Raw genomic sequence first — 16,496 nt, forward strand, 5'->3', positions numbered from 1 at the left:
GGTAAGTCAGTGGCTGTGTTATTGATTTTCTTCCCATTTGCCACAAACTACTGGTGCCACTGACATAGCACTGTGATAGAATATGTATATAAATGTATAATGGAAAATCGAATCACCTGTAAACACTAAAATGTATACATGGTTACTTAATATATTCTGATCTATTTAGTGGCATTTTCTTTCCTGGGTTTTTTTTTTTTTTTTCTTTTTTCGAATAACAACAAGTATTTTAGGAAACTCAAACACTCAAATGTCAAAATTTTCCAAATGACTGTTCACTCGTATCTGGGTACATGAAGACACTATAGTGTAAAAAAAATAAAACTCTCTTGTACTTATTAGAAAATGAAAAAAGGAATTATGTGATATCCAGGATATGAGAGATTCCCAGAGAGATGTCCCTGCCCTTAATGAGAAATCACAGAGAAGGCTGCCATCGCTTGCCTGGACGCCTGGGCTTATCAGCAGGTCTCAGAGTTTAGGCCTCTGCGATATTGAGTGAAGATTATAAGCCAGATGGGCCACAAATTCTGTCAAGCCTTCTTGGCAGCTGCTCTCATTACAAAAGCCAGCCAGCCTTTTCCAAAAATAAGAATGTGAAGCAAATTGGGCTTATAGACCCTTATAATGCAATTGCACGCAGAGATAGGGGCCTGAGCGGGCAGGCAGAAATATTATTGATGGCTGGTGAAAACAGGGAATAAGATGTTATTAAGGCAACTCAGAGATAGATATCGATAGCTAATATAAAGCCTTTATTGGTTTACAGGCTCTAGGAAAAAGGGTTCACAGCTTCGACCCTTTACTTTGCTTTTAATTTCACTGGAGGTACAAAGTTTATGAATAAAACATATCTTCACTCATGATTCTGATATTAGTCACTACTTTCTCTGTCCCTTGTTCACCAGAAGCAAGCAACATACACTAACGACATGAACCTTAAAGGGTTTGACTGAGGAAGAGAATTCTGTGTGTGTGTGTGTGTGTGTGTGTGTGTGTGTGTGTGTCTGTGTTGGAATGAAAGGAAACCATTTTCTTGAAACATTGAAGTTCAAGGAAAATAATAAATTGCATTTAAAAGAAAATTCCCAGAACAAAAATGTTATAACATCCAAAATAGCCTGTATGATAAAGGATAAAGGAACCCACATGACACAATGACTCAAGTGAGGAGGGACAGGTGGGATCATCAAGTTCTCTATAGGTCAGACTTGTAAGAATTGAGGAAATATGGTTCTAATGTGATACTGATGTGAGAATCAGGGATCACATGAAAGAATTAATTATTACTTTCTTCAGATTTTGTATATTGCAAATAGGACTGATCCGTGGTTCCCTCTGCCAACCATCACCACGATGGTGACAGTTTTGCTCAGTTTCTTCCATTCTAGTAGAAAATAATAGCTAAACTGCATGTAAAACTGACTGAACTAATCAACCACCCATTTGATGGGCTATTATGCAATCACTACACTTTATTTCAAAGTATTTATAAAATCAAGGGTGATACAACTCAGTTTGTATTATAATTAGTTAGAAATAGAACTTAATTTTCATTATTCCTCCCTCTTTTCCTTTCCTCCACCCCCATGAAATGCAGAAAGCACAAGATGGCATTGCTTTGCTTATGTCTCTAACCCACTTAACTCACTGAATGAGAATCTCTGTAATCTAAAAGGGCATTTTTACCTGGTGTATGCATCTCATTAGGTCATGAACAGATTTTTCAACTAAAAAGTCACTTGCTCATTTCACAGACCACCCAGCAAGTGGTGGGGTACATTAAAATGGTGTCACTGAGGACCTATTCTTCACACACTTTAAGTTTAAATCCATACCATTTGTGGGCTGATAAGCAGCTACCTAATATATCAACTGCAAGAGTATCTATAACATGTTAAATTATCTGAAGAACACATGAGAACTTTGAGAAATTATTTAGGTAATAATAGGCACTGGACTGGCTGGACTGACAAGACTAAAACCTATTTATGTAATAGGTCATTTGTTTAAACTTTTCAAATAAGTCATTAGACTCATGTAAGTAGATATCCGTGAAATCTAAATGACTGATTGTTCTTCAAAGAATGTTTCCATAACCTTGGGTTACTGTGGTTATTGGGTCCACATTCCTGGACCCTTTAGTTCTGTGATTGTATGACAATGGTCATTAAAACTGTAAAAAAAAAGAAATAGGCAAATGCATCGTGCATGTCAAGCTCACATCAATCATGATTTCATTTTTATCTGTATGGTTGAGAATCAAATGATTCTGAAAAGTAGTTACCCAATATTGCTGTAATCATTTTGTATACTTAATCTAGACCCTCATGATAGTTTGAAAACTCATTGGAGAAAAGAGTTTTAACTTCAAATTTTTTTTAATTTTTAAAACTTTTGTCTTTTTATCATAACCTGGTGCTATTACAGATACTTAATAGGTAGAGAATATGTGTCCAGGTATTTGCCCATTGTCACATACATTTCCTTAATGGACACCCCTACATGGAAGATATTTTCAGATACTGGCCTTAAACCCACTTAGTTTCATCTGGTGTTAGAGGCATTTGTATTTTTTCTTCTCCCATCTACTGGTTCTGTTCCCCCCAGCCTCAACCTTTAGTAAAACAAATCCACAAAAATAATTAAACACCGTATATAACTTCTATAAGGATACAAGGTTGTAGTGGAAGAAAAGGAGGGTCTCAGATAAAGAAAGATCACATATACTAGGAGAAGAAATTTTTTCTTTGCAATACGGACTTAGGAATGGCATAAAATTACAATCAAAATTGCTGTGGCATCACAGGCAAGCCAACAGAGAGAGACCTTTTGTTCTAACAGTTGATTTATTTCAACTCCTACAGGCCCCAGGGACACTAAAATGATGCCTTCTTGCTCTATGGCCTCATTTCTACATCTTATAGTGTCTATGTCCACAGGGCCACTCAGGGGCACAGGATCATTTTGGTGCCTTTCTGCTCTGTGCTGTCCGGTCTTCTTAGCATCAACCCTAACATTGCCTGTGAATTGGCAATTGGTATACAGGAGTGAGAGCTCAGAGGTTCACAGCAGATTACTGAAGTCCTGAGTAAGAAGAAATAAGAAACGTTCTTCTGCACTCCCTGGTCTTGCTAGTATTGCAGAATTCTTTAATCACACTGAAGTCTGATCATATATCCTAGGACAGTATCACCCAATTCTGGCATTCTTCATTTTTTTCCCCACCAAGAACAAAGGCTAGCCCAAGCTTCACTGAGTAGGGAGAGGAACTAACCTGTCTTGATCAAATACTCTAAATTAGACACTCTTGTAGTTACTTTTCATATGTAGTTCCTTAATAAATATAAACTAAATTCCTTAAAACATACATCTAACCACTTATTTCCAAAGTGAGTTCCCAAGTTTGCTCACAAATGCTTCATGAAGTCTCCACTATGTATGTCCAGAAAACATCACTGATTTTTTTTAAAAGATTTTATTTATTTATTTAACAGAGTGAGAGAGAGAGAGATCACAAGAAGGCAGAGAGGCAGGTAGAGAGAGAGAGGGAAGCAGGCTCCCTGCTGAGCAGAGAGCCCGATGTGGGGCTTGATCCCAGGACCCTGGGATCATGACCTGAGCTGAAGGCAGAGGTTTAACCCACTGAGCCACCCAGGCACCCCATCATCACTGAATTTGAATCCAGTATAACAGTTCTGAGCTTTTCTTAACTTATTAAAGTGCTTTTTCACATTTAACTAAAATGGAACTTACCTTTCTCCATGTACAAAATAAAAAGTCGTTTCTTGGTTTCTTTGAAGCTATCTTAATGATGGAAATAAGAATTTGTAGATAAAAACAAAAGGGTATGAGAGAAATAGAAATTCTAGGTTACTTTAGACATACAGTAATATTTTTAAAAGGAAAAGAACCTGAAAACACTGTAATATTTTCTCATTAGTTATTGCAAAATGAATGAAAACATCAAGTGATTACCTCTATGCTCTTGGATAAAAATGAATGAAGGAAAACATAGATTTCCCTATGAATTTTGATCCAGAGCAGAGCCTTCTGGCTGTTTCCAAAAATAATCCATTTAGAATTCTGGCTTTATTTTGGCAGAAGAAGAACATAATCTGCTCTCTCCCCCTTCTACCTCCTCAAAACAAATGAAAACCACAGGAAAAATGAGCATCTGTGTAACGAATCTAAGGTGACCTGTAAATCCCAATCAGTGTAGGAGAAATGGCTACCATAAGCCTTGCACTGCCTGGACTGGGGTGGGGCAGATGCTATTAGAGGATACCTATAACCATGCATCCCAAAGAGCTGAAGAAGACAGCATTCTTTCCAGAAATCGTACAATGCAGTGGTGAGAAAAACAGCTTTGTTTTTGAAATAAGGGGTTTGGAAGTACACAGATTGATTATCAAAGATTCTTGAGGCCTCACTCGGCACTAAGGCATAGCTGAGGAAGAAAGACACAGTGTATCAGTATGATATTCTTGAAAACCGTTGCTATCTTTACAGTGGGGTTTTATGAGGACCCTTGCAGCTGCCACACTTAGTTATTGAAAGAAAGTGGTAAACCAACTCTCTCTTTCTGCCTCTCTCTGTCTCTATCAGTCTCCAATCTTTTCTAATACAAGCAGTTAGACACATGTATACAGACAGACCTGGCTCAGAGGCTCACTGTTCCCTCACCAGACACCTGGCCAAAGAAGAATGACTTCACACCAAGATTTGTTTATGTTCACATGACTTGTACAAAGGACAGGTATTCAATCCATTGAAAACAGATGAGAACAAGAATTAAAACATTTCCACAAAGCAGATAAATTTGTGAAAAATTTTGAAATTTTGAAAAAATTTGAAGATTTTTTTAATAAAACAAACACTCTATGAAACAAACTCTTGAAGAAGATATAAGTGGTTTTAAGGACAAAATATTAAGACAATATAAATAGACTTAATAACTTAGAAAGGTATGGGGAAAATAAAATTAAGAACACATTAGAAGCTACAAAACAGGAGAATGACTACTATTGAAAACACAGCCAAGAACATGAAAATAAGCTGGAAAGGTAGATTAAAATTAAGTTAAATAAAAAAAAAAACAGAGTTGAAAGGATTTGTAATATAAAACTAGATATGAACGCAGGAGAAGTAAAGGACTAAATACGTAAATTGGTGTCCTGGTAGAAGGGCAACCAATGAATGGAAAAAAAAAGATATAATTCAAGAAAATTTTCTTAAGAAAAGTAAAGACTAAAATATGCAAGTTAAAAAGGAAAATCATATCCCAGGGAAACGTGGTATGTATCCCCCTGGATATATACAGACTTCAATGGTAGGGAAAGAAATCTAAGGGCATATAAGACAAAATTTTTTAAAAATCAACTCATCTGAAAAGACAGTAGGCTGGCTGTAAACCTCTCCTCAGATACATCCAAAGTTAGAGGCAGTGTTATCTATTTTTCTTTCCAGAAAATACATTGTTTATGCTTTCTTTCCAGCCAGAACTATCATACAGGTTCAGTCAGCTGATATTTTCAATCTTTAATTTAGTCAAGTTTTATTAAAGAACAACTAAGAAATAAATGTTTATCCAACTGAGAAGTAAATAGAAAAACATGTAAAAGGATAGAAGGTGAACACAGAATCCATTTAAAAGTAATATGAACATGGGAACAGTGGCCTGAACACAAGGAGCAACTGATTCAGGCAGAACCCTTCACTTGTTCATGAACTTTCCAAGGCCAGGTGCATGCAATTTGGAGTCAGGGCTTTCAAGTCTTGTATTCACATGTGGTCACAGGTTTTAAATTTTGCAAACAAAAGATATTTTACCTACAATGGGTAGAACTTTAGTCTCTACCTCAGTTTCCCTTTCTAATATCTTTCCCCTTCAGTTGGAAAAGCCACTGGCATGTTTTGGGAACCAGTTAAAGGAAAGTTGATTTGTGAATATTTTTTAGCTGCAGTGTAGTATGTAATTCACTGTCCTTTCTATGGACTATGGTAGAATTGTCTAACTCCTACCACTCAGTGTTACTAGTGTCAAGTTACAATGTTATAAAGTTAAAGGCCTTTTATCAATGTAAATGCCTAAGCACCAGAAGATTGTGAGTAGCAAAAGAGAACAAGTTTTGAAAAAGGAGCTAGGCCTAATTCCTGAAAAATCTTTTCAATCATCAAACATTTTGTCACCATCACTTACTCAAAAATGCATGTTTTTTCAGAAAGCATATACTGTTATAAATGTTCTATATTAATTTCTAACATTTTTGGTGGGAATTGTGTAAAAAAGAAATCTTGTCATGTATCAATGCCAAATCAGTAAACCTGCTTGTGTGGGAACTCAGATGCTGGACTGTGTCTTAGCGTTCACAGTGACATAACTTGCCCTGATCTCTAAGGGTTTCAGGTGAAATTGTGTAGCAAATGGCCAGGGCGCAGCAAATAAAACACAAACAAAACATGGATTAATAAGTGACCTTATTAAGAGTGCCTATTCATGGTACAAGAAAATATAAATGCTCTGAAATCGTAAGCTTATTTTGAAAGATAACCTGATAAAGATTCTCCTAAATTTCATAAGTATAATATAAATTTGCATATCATTACCAATAACAAATTATGAAGCTGCCAGAAACTTTTCTAGCTATAAAAAAAATAAATTGACCATTCTAGAAAAGAGACCAAATTATATTTTTGTTGATACTATAGTAAATACTATAAAATAAATGTCACATGAAAAGGTAATCAAAGTATGCAGCCAAAAATTAAAGGAACAAATGTATTATAAAGGTGTATCCAACTGTTAGTAAAATATGCAATGTCCCTAGATTTGGAGAACCTTTATTTATTTATTTATTTATTTATTTATTTATTTTATTGACATTTCTAATTTGTTGTGATTTCTCAGTCAAAAGAAATAATAGAAATAGAAAGAACAAAAATAGAAAGAAATAATTTTCTTTAACCTACTTTTCCAATTATAGTTTCATATTATTTTAATTAAAGAGAGCCAAATTGTTCAAGCTCTGGGACCTATCAAACCAAGATCTGTCCCTGACTTAGAGAAAAAATACATCTTACATAATATAAATGGCAATGTAGAAATAAAAGTATAACTCATGAAGGAATAGAGGTGTGAAATGGTCAGATTTTGTGTAAGTAGATTGACTCCTTTGTAAGTTTTTATAAGTCATAGTCAATAGACATTTTTAAAAATCTTATAATTAAGTACTATGGGTATATTATTGAAAGTTGTAAGTATAATGACTCAAATACTTATAAAAAACATATACATTTAACTGAAGTTTTAGATGGAGGAAGAAAAAAAAAAAGAGCTGTGAGAATGAAAAGAATGGTTTCTTTCCCTCTCTTTCATGGTATGGGGTCTCAATTATTATTGATAAAGTTAAAAATCCAAGACAAAGATAAGAATATTTTCTAATGGCATATTGTAAAATCCTTAACATTATTTTCATATGAACTCATTAAACTTCATGTACTCTATGACAATACTAATTTTGGAGAGTGGACAGGAAAATGTGGGAAGAAATGGAAATTATAATCCCTTGTCACTAGTGTTTGGGTGTTAATAAATATTACTTGCTTAAAAGAAATATTAAAGTTACAAAGAAGAAGAAACATTAAAAATACACAAATATAAAATAAGAGAAAGCACACTATATAGGGACATCAATGTGTTAAGAAACACTGTAAACTGAAAGTGTAATAAAAATTAAATTTTATAAGAAAATCCTTTAGAAAATAAGAATTCAATTTATTAGGACACTTCTTAATCTAATTATAAAAATCAAAGTTTTCACAAACAATGGATGGTGAACTCTTTCCAAATTTATGTGACAGATCTGGCAAAATAAACCCTGACTAGCACCATCTTTTGCACACTCTTTTATAAACTTAAAGTTTACAATCCCTCAAAATGATTTCTATCTTCTGTGCATATTTTGTGTGTGCATCAAGAATAAGTATTTCTCTATAGAAAGATGCTTTTCTTAGCTGGCCTTATAAGGGCAATAAAAATTGGATTCTGTTTATAGTTAGAAAATAAATAAGGAATTGCAACTCTTTGGAAATCCATCTATTAAGTAAAGCAGAATGAACGTTCACCATACTTGGGGTGTTGTTCTAGGGCTGATTGAACAGCCATCTTGGAACCAGTGTTAGCCTCTGACAAAAACTGAGCAGAAGTGTGATTAGATCTGGGTGTAGAGAGAAGTGGAAGGATGAACAAATGACTCTTCTCACCATCATCAATCTGAGCCTCAAGAAACACTCATTTTTGCACCCATGACATACCTTCATGATGACTGTCCTATCACACCCACTTTGAAAAATCCACATCAAAGTCAATGCAAACAGACAGAAACATTCACCTTCAAAACTCTTGAACTAAATCACAATCTGCAGGGCGATGTGTGGGGGCAGTCATCTATTTATTTCCAATTACCTGAAAATAGCAAGAAAAATTTGCTTCCAATATTCTTGTACCCCAGCTGCTCGTCAGCTTTCTGAGACATGACATGGAGGGTCATTAATGCCAGAAGCACTTGTTTTCTAGGAGAACTGACTAAATGTTTCTCTGTGTTGGCTGCTGTTGGCTCAGCTGCTACTTGCTCTGGTTGTACTTCAATTTCTCTTTTCATTTTAGATTTTGGTCTCCCTTTTTTTTCCCATTATACTGAGTAATATATGACTCTGAATGATGTGTGTAATAGGAAACTGATGTTATATGTGTACTTTATTGACACAGCTGCCCAAAAAACAGCTTAGCCTATATCTCTAAGTAGTGCAATTTATTGTTCACTATCCCCCACTCACCTACATATAATGGTAAATGAGAGAAGAGAGTGAAGAATTGTAATTTCGACTTTTTCCCCAAACACTGAAAAAGCACGAGACTCCCAATTATTAAACTTGAAGCAAGCTTCTCCCAGGACTTTGCATCTTGAAATAAATGATTGACTGCAACACAACTGTCCATTGGCCTTGGGGTTTCCAATTCACCCAAAAGGAGGATAACTCAGAGCTGTTATCACCATCACATTATCCAAAAGCCAGAGAATGCCCTCTGAGAATATCTCTACCCCCTTTACTAAGGAAGGAGAGTGATCCACCACCCCCTCCACACTCAATATAGAAACTTTTAAACATCCCAAATTGGCCTATGGTAATGTTTAAACACTGGGAGAAGAAATTCTTCAGATTAATGTTAGAGGAAATTGTCATTTTGTGCTTTCAGTTTGCAGTTATGAATTATGGTTGATGTGCATTAACTGGCTAATGTCCATAAGTATCCCCATGGTGTAGGGCATATGAGCTACTGGTTTCCAATTAATTATATTTTATATAAATAATGGTCTGTTTATGTGCTTAAATATTTGTGTGAGAATAGTCAACTGACTTATTTAATTAAAATATATATATTGCCATTATAAAAATGTTTGATAAAAATGTAAGTGCAAGCATTGTTTAACATTTTCCCAGAGATTAAACAAAAATGTATTTTTGTGTTTATCAGAGAAATTGGAAGAGAGGGCCCAAGAACTTTTAATGAGGACAAGAACTACCAATAAGAGGAAACAATATTTATATTGATTAAAATGCCAACCTAGCACTCTGCTGGCTACGGAAAAATGGTATATACTTTATGTATTTGTGAGTGTGTGTGTGTATAAATGTGTGTATTTTGTTTACATGCAAACATATTTATACAAGAATGTGTATTTTGAAGTGCCAGAATGAGAACACATTATTCTTTGAAAAAGAAATTTAATCAGAAAAGTATCCTGCTTGGAAATGAGATAATGGGAATAAAAATGCTATGTAAACTGTAACATATCACACATATGCTTATAATTGTTATCTGAATTGTGTTTATTATTGTAATTATCAATGCATAGTAAAACGATCACTTTCCACTGGAATGATGAGCCATTTCTTTAAGCAGTTTGCCCAAGATATAAATTGTTCTACTTTGAAGTGTTATATGTTAAAATATGAGTTCATGGCTCCAATGCAGTACTTCAGGTCTTTAATTGTAAAAATTAAATTTTTCTGGTGCAGTATGATCTTTGCTAAACTACCTTGGCTATTTCCTAGTAGCTTTTGTTTTATGTAAATACAGATAATTTTTTTTATTTGTTTATGTGCCTTCCCAGTTATATGGTATGCTTGGATTCACCAATGCACAATCAAGATAAAGCTTGTTTGGCTTCTATAAGTCACAATTATCAGAATGGAGAGTCCGGTTTTTCCAATCTGTAATAAAACCACTGATTTCTCTATGTTAATGCATTTCTTTAATGAATATTTATCATGTGTTAATACTCCATGCCAGGCACTCTCCTAACATTGCTAATATAGCTGTGAACAAATAGACACAGTCTGTCTCCCTGATACACTGGATCTAGTGGAGAAAGAGTTAAATAACCAAATAAATATTTAAACTCTTATCATTGTAAGTACCGCTAGGAAAGAATAAAAGGTTCGGTGAGACAAGGAAAACTGAATGATAAATTTAGAGTAAGAGAGAGAGAGAGGATTGGTGAGAAAAGGCTCTTCTGAAAAAAGGAAATTTAACAATAGGAGGAGTCAGTCACATGAGAGTGGTGAAACAGCAGGTGTGAAAGGTCTGAGCAGACAGGGGCTGGGAATGCTCAAGGCTAGCCCAGGAAGGTAAGGAGAGGCTGCCTTAATGAAAACACACCAAGGGCTTTGAATTTTGCCTTTGGTGAAATAGAAATCCATAGGGATTAAGCAGAGGAAAATTGTATTAAATACAGACTTATGTAGTCTGGAGATAGAAGGTGGTGGTGCGGAGGGAGAGGTTGTCTTATCTGGCAAGGGATATTTTACAGAAGTCTAGGTAGGAGCTAATAAAGGCATTTCCATCAATAAAATGACAGAATACTTATGTAGACTAAAAAGCCAAGCTACTTTCTGATTCTCTGGTGGGGAAGATAGAGAAGTGTCAACTGACACCAGATATATTTGAACAAAAGAATATACAGTATTGATTATAGACTGACTACGAAGAGTGATAGAGAGACATAGTTCAAGGCTATCATCTAGTAGCAGGATGTACGGAGGTAAGGAGGCACTGGTAGGATGAAACTGTGGAGCCAGCTCAAAAGCTCATTTTTGTACTTTTATTTAGTTTGAGATGCCTCTGAGCTATCTTCATGGTGCTAGAAATGCACATCTAAGAGGTTCTGGCACATAGATGGAAAGTAGATATAAATGGCACTTGTTGAAAATATTATAAAACCTATATTACCCTTATTTTATAAATGACAGACTGAGGTTTGGAAATTGTTGAAAAACTTGACCAAGGGCAAAGGGCTAGTGATAAGCAAACTTCCTGAGTCCAAAGCCAACCTCCTTATCCCATCAGGACTTCCATAATTCCTAGTGCAATGTTTTGTACCTAGAAGTTTTTGATAAATATGTATCAATAACTGATGTCATCACCCAACTTTTTACCTTTGTTTCAATCCTGTCACTCCAACAAATAAGTTTAATGAAGAAAGGGACCACTGAATAAGGACAAATGGGTTCTACATAGAATAATGAAAATGATAGGTCCTTGCTATATACATATTGATTGATACCCTGAAATTAAGTTCGTTTTACATTTTTCCCATCAGCAGAATTGCAGAATAACTAGTCAGAATGTACCCTATTCCATGAAAGATTTTGTATTCTGACATTTCAGCAGTATCACACAGTGTTAAGATCAACTTCTAAGATTCTTTATGATAAGACTAATTCTAGAGTTCTAAGTCACTGTTTTATTTGTGAATTGAGTTTGTTAATGTTCCATTTCAGATAACAGGTATATATATTTCCAAAGTCAATTTCTTTAGGTCAGATTATTCTTCAGATCTCCAGATCAAAATTAATTCATTCAATATTTGCTGAATATCTACTATATCTGGGAATACCGCAAGATGTGATAGAGACAAAAATAAAAATCAGCTATAAGAAACTCAAAATTCAACAGGGAGAACATATAAATACATAAATACACAATAGAAGCAGAGAATGGGGAACAGATACCATTAGCATCGTTAATGGTCAACTTTATGTATCATTTAGATAGGCAATGGAGTGCCCAGATATTTGGTCAAATGTTAATCTGGGTGTGTCTGGATGAGATCACCATTGGAATCATGGGACTCTGTAAAGCACATTGCCCTTATTAATTTGGGTAGGCTCTCCAGATTCACTGAAGACCTGAAGCAAATAAAAAGTCTGAGTAAGAGGGAACTCCTTCTGCCTGACTGCACTAAACTGAGGCATCAGTCTTTTCCTGCCTTTGGACTCAAGGCTCTTCTTAGGTCTTAAACATGCCAGGCCTTCAGGCTGGAACTTTCACCATTGGCTCTCCTGGTTCTCAAGCCTTTGGATTCAGACTGGAACTACACCATTAGATCACCTGGGTCTGTCTTTCGGCAACTACAGATCTTGGGACTTCTCAGCTTCTATAATCACATGAATCAATTCTTTACAATAAATCTCTTCATATATTCCTTCTATATGCATCCTATCATATGTACTGTATACTTATATTGAATATTATATATTACATATAATATGTACATGTACACATGTACACATGTATACATATGTGTGTGTATGTGTATCCCATTGTATATCTATCTATCTATCTATCTATCTATCTATCTAATTTGTTCTGTTTCTCTGGAGAATCTTGAGTAATGCAGTGCCTAACTTCAAACCCAATTATGTTTGGCTAACCACCACCATGCTCTATTCAGCCATATGTTTCACTGAGCCACTCATAGTGGTACCATCCTCCTTTCTAATGATTTCTTTAAATAAGGACATAATTTATAATTTTGGATAATGAAGATGAGTCTGCTTGGCATCTTCTATGAAAACATCCTCTTTGGTCTAAAAAGGGAAAGGATGTCCTCTTCTTGACTTGTACATGTTTGTATTTGATGTTTGAACCCATGTCAATCATCTGGTGACACAATGAAGATGGGAAAAAGAAAAGACTGAAATGACCAGGGTTCTTGATTCCTTTACTGACGTGATGAATCAACGAACTCTGGAGCTCCCAACCTTTAGCTACTTATTATGAGGGATAATACATTTCCTTTTGTTTAAGCCATGCTGACTTTCATTTTCTTATGTGTGCCATAAACTGTAAATCTGGTAAATGCTATAATAAAATGTTACAGTAAATCTGGTGAATGCAGCCATAAAAATCACATGGTATCATGAGGGTACAAAAAGGAAGGTAATGCTTTCCAGAATTGTGGCAAGAACTTGAGATTTCAGTATCAGTCTCAGAAGTACTAATTTTGAGGTTACTATGGAATACCCAGGTATAAATGTTCTGCAGATCATTTGTTATTTAAGTCTAGAGGTGAGAAAAGAGCACTGAACCAGAAAGACAAAGATTTGTAAGTTTGGGGGCATGCATTTTGTAGTAAAAGTCTTGATGTAGGTGACATCTTTCAGATTTCAGAATTGCAGAGAATAAAAAGTAAAGAGATACCTTATAGAAAAATGGGAAGTGTCAACCTCCAATAGATGGTCAGAAGAAGAGGAACCCAGAGTGGAGACTTAAAGAAGAAGCCACAGGAAGGTGGAAAGAAAGAAGTAGGAAGGAGTTGTAACACAAAAATCAGATGTACAAATGGATTCAAGTGGGGGAAAAAAATCAGCAGCAATAAATACCTTAAAATGCTGCAGAAATACAAAAGCAAACATTGGCTAGTGAACTTGGTTATTGGGATTGTGTATTAGTCCAGACTATGTTTGGCTGCATATGGTAGAAACCTATTGTTCATGTAACAAAGTCCAGAAAGAGAAAGTTTCAGGAGTCCTCAGGGACTTCACAACCTCGTCAATGTCCCAGGTGTCTTCATTTTTTCTTTTCTACACAAAGAGCTTTTCATGTTTATGGGCATATTATGATCACAACATGGCTGGTCCATCTCCAGCCTCACATCTACACTACAAGTAGAAAGGAGGAAGGAACAAGTAACAAGGAGAAAAGTGTAGGACTTTTTTTTTTTTTTAATTAGCAAAACACATTGTCCCCAGAAATCCTCTGTAGACTGTCAATTACAGCTTCAAATCTACCAAGGAAGGTGGGTAATGTAGTTTTTTTTTTTTTTTAATTAAACTGGCTCATTATTTTTGTAAACATTCTCTCTTTCTTAGTAAAAAAAAGAAAACAGAAATATGTATTAAAAAGACAACTATCAGAATCTGCCACAGATGTCATTTATAATTTGAGTGGGAACAGTTTTAGAGGTGGAGTTGAGGCAAAAGTCAAAATTAAGCCAGAAGAGGGCCAGTTGGAGGAGGAGGATATGATAAAGCAGACATGGGCAGGAAGTTTGCTTGAGAAGCAAAGGAGAGATGGGGTCATACAAATGGATGTTGTGTAAATTTCTATTCATGTTGATATGTATGGGAAAGGGTCCTTGGATCTTTCCCCTTTGTGCTCCTTTTGCATCTGCAGCTTCAGTAGGCATTAAACAATTGCCAGTGGAATGGATGAACAGTACTGAGATTGTTGAGCTTGGGGGTTCAGTTACTAGTCTCGCTTACCCATAAGCCCGAAGTTTGTGAAAGAGAATGATTGCAATGGGCTGAAATGTAGGGAGGTACCAGATCATGTAGGCCCTGTCAAGGCTTCTGTATTTTAACATAGGAATCTTGAGAATCACTGAATGATCTAAACTTACATAGACACATTCAAATTTGCAGTTTAAAAAGGATACGCTTTAGGCCAGAGGTAGGGCTGAAGGTGGGAAGTCAGACTAGAAGTCAAGAGCAGTAGTCTAGACAACAGATATGATTGTTTGGACTGGATTAGTGGTGATGATCACCACATTCCATATTCCTTATTATTATCTAATAGAAATAGTAACAAATAAACCATTTTATTGCTGTTCCTGTGCCAAATATCATTCTAAGTGCTTTGTCTTATCTATATTATGTATGTATATCCTCTCCTCAACCCTCTGAATTAAATGGCATACAGCCCAGTCACTGAGCCATGACCAAGGACTCAGCAGCCTCTCTTTTGCGTCCCCCTCACTTCCCAACGCCCTGTTCCCCACTGGCCCCCACCAACCCCTACCCTGGTCCTCTGCAGGCTGTTTCTACCAAGGAAAAGGAATGGTAGGGTATGTCCTCCTATACGGAACCTCCTCTCTTTCCAGCCCTTGGCTAATGCAAGTAAGGGTGATGATCTGCTTCCCGTTGGCACCGAGGATTACAGCCATGTAAGAATTCAACAGTGAAACAGCGAGAAGACCCTTACTACTCTCCATCGATGTTTACCTCTATCGATGTTTATGATAAAAAGAAACTAGTGAAGATGTTCAAGAGAAATTTGCTGGGGTGCCTGGGTGGCTCAGTGAGTTAAAGCCTCTGCCTTCGGCTCAGGTCATGGTCTCAGGGTCCTGGGATCGAGCCCTGCATTGGGCTCTCTGCTCAGAGGGGAGCCTGCTTCCTCCTCTCACCCTGCCTGCCTCTCTTACTATTTGTAATCTCTGTCTAGCAAATAAATAAATAAAATCTTAAAAAAAAAAAAAATCTGCCTTCATCTCAGGTCGTGATCCCAGGGTCCTGGGATGGAGTCCAGCATCAGGCTCTCTGTTCAGAAGGGAGTCTGCTCAGGAGGGACTCTGCTTCTCCTTCTCCCTCTGCCCCTCCCCCTGCTCGTGCTCACTCTCACTCAAATAAATAAATAAAATCTTATAAAAAAAAAAAGAAAGAAAGAAGAAGTTTGCCTGCCCGTGGTCCTATAATTGAGCATCCAGAATATGAAGTAATTCCAATACAGGGTGAACAGTGCAAGAACATATGCCAGTTCCTCATAGAGACTGGACTGGCTAAGGATGACCAGCTGAAGTTTCATCGGTTTTAAGTGCTTTTGATCCACTGAAGCTTAAGTGAGGATTTCCTTGCAATGAGTAAAATTTCCCTTCTGTCCTTTGTAACAAATTTAAAAATCTCACAGCTTCTACAATGTAACCATTTGGGGTCTCCTTTTAACTGGGACTAGTGTAACTCCTTCATGCAATAAACTGAAAAGATTCATGCTGTCTAGTTTTAAAGTCCCTCACTTAAACAGAGGTTAAGCAGTAGGCACCTGGCAATGTCTGGCCTGAAACCAAGCAGTAATGGGATGTTTCTTTTGGTCAAGCCCAGAGCCCCAAGATCACAGATAGCTAGCTATGTATGGCTAGAAGCTCCTTGGCTCTCATTCTTGAGAGTTCCCTGCCCTAAGAGAATGTCACCACCTGAACAACCCACAGGGAAGCTGAGAGGACAGGATGGGGTAAGACAGCAACAGCAGCTGTTCTGCTACAGGGTCAAAGAAAGATCCCTGGTGTCTCCAATCTGACCAGGTAGGCAGAGCTTAGAGCAATATCTTCCCTCTAGGGAGGTGTGATAGGACATCTGGCTTGCCACCAAGGTCT

The 16,496-nt window shown here is 36.4% G+C and overlaps 1 long non-coding RNA gene and 1 pseudogene across 2 annotated transcripts in view; one reads left to right on the forward strand and one right to left on the reverse strand.

Annotated features, from left to right (window-relative positions):
• LOC125082536 (uncharacterized) overlaps positions 1–3,830 on the reverse strand; it is a 116,140-nt gene extending 112,310 nt beyond the window's left edge. The window contains exon 1 of one of the 2 annotated variants that reach the window (XR_007122007.1): positions 3,757–3,830. This is a non-coding gene — a long non-coding RNA (uncharacterized LOC125082536). The remainder of the gene's footprint in view (positions 1–3,756) is intronic. The other variant, XR_007122006.1, reaches the window with a different exon arrangement.
• A 7,268-nt stretch (positions 3,831–11,098) lies between these two features.
• LOC125081739 (eukaryotic translation initiation factor 1-like) lies at positions 11,099–15,940 on the forward strand (annotated as a pseudogene).
• The last annotated feature ends 556 nt before the right edge of the window (positions 15,941–16,496 follow it).

This window comes from Lutra lutra, chromosome 12 (genome assembly GCF_902655055.1).
Source record: "Lutra lutra chromosome 12, mLutLut1.2, whole genome shotgun sequence".
NCBI classification, from domain to species: Eukaryota; Metazoa; Chordata; class Mammalia; order Carnivora; family Mustelidae; genus Lutra; species Lutra lutra.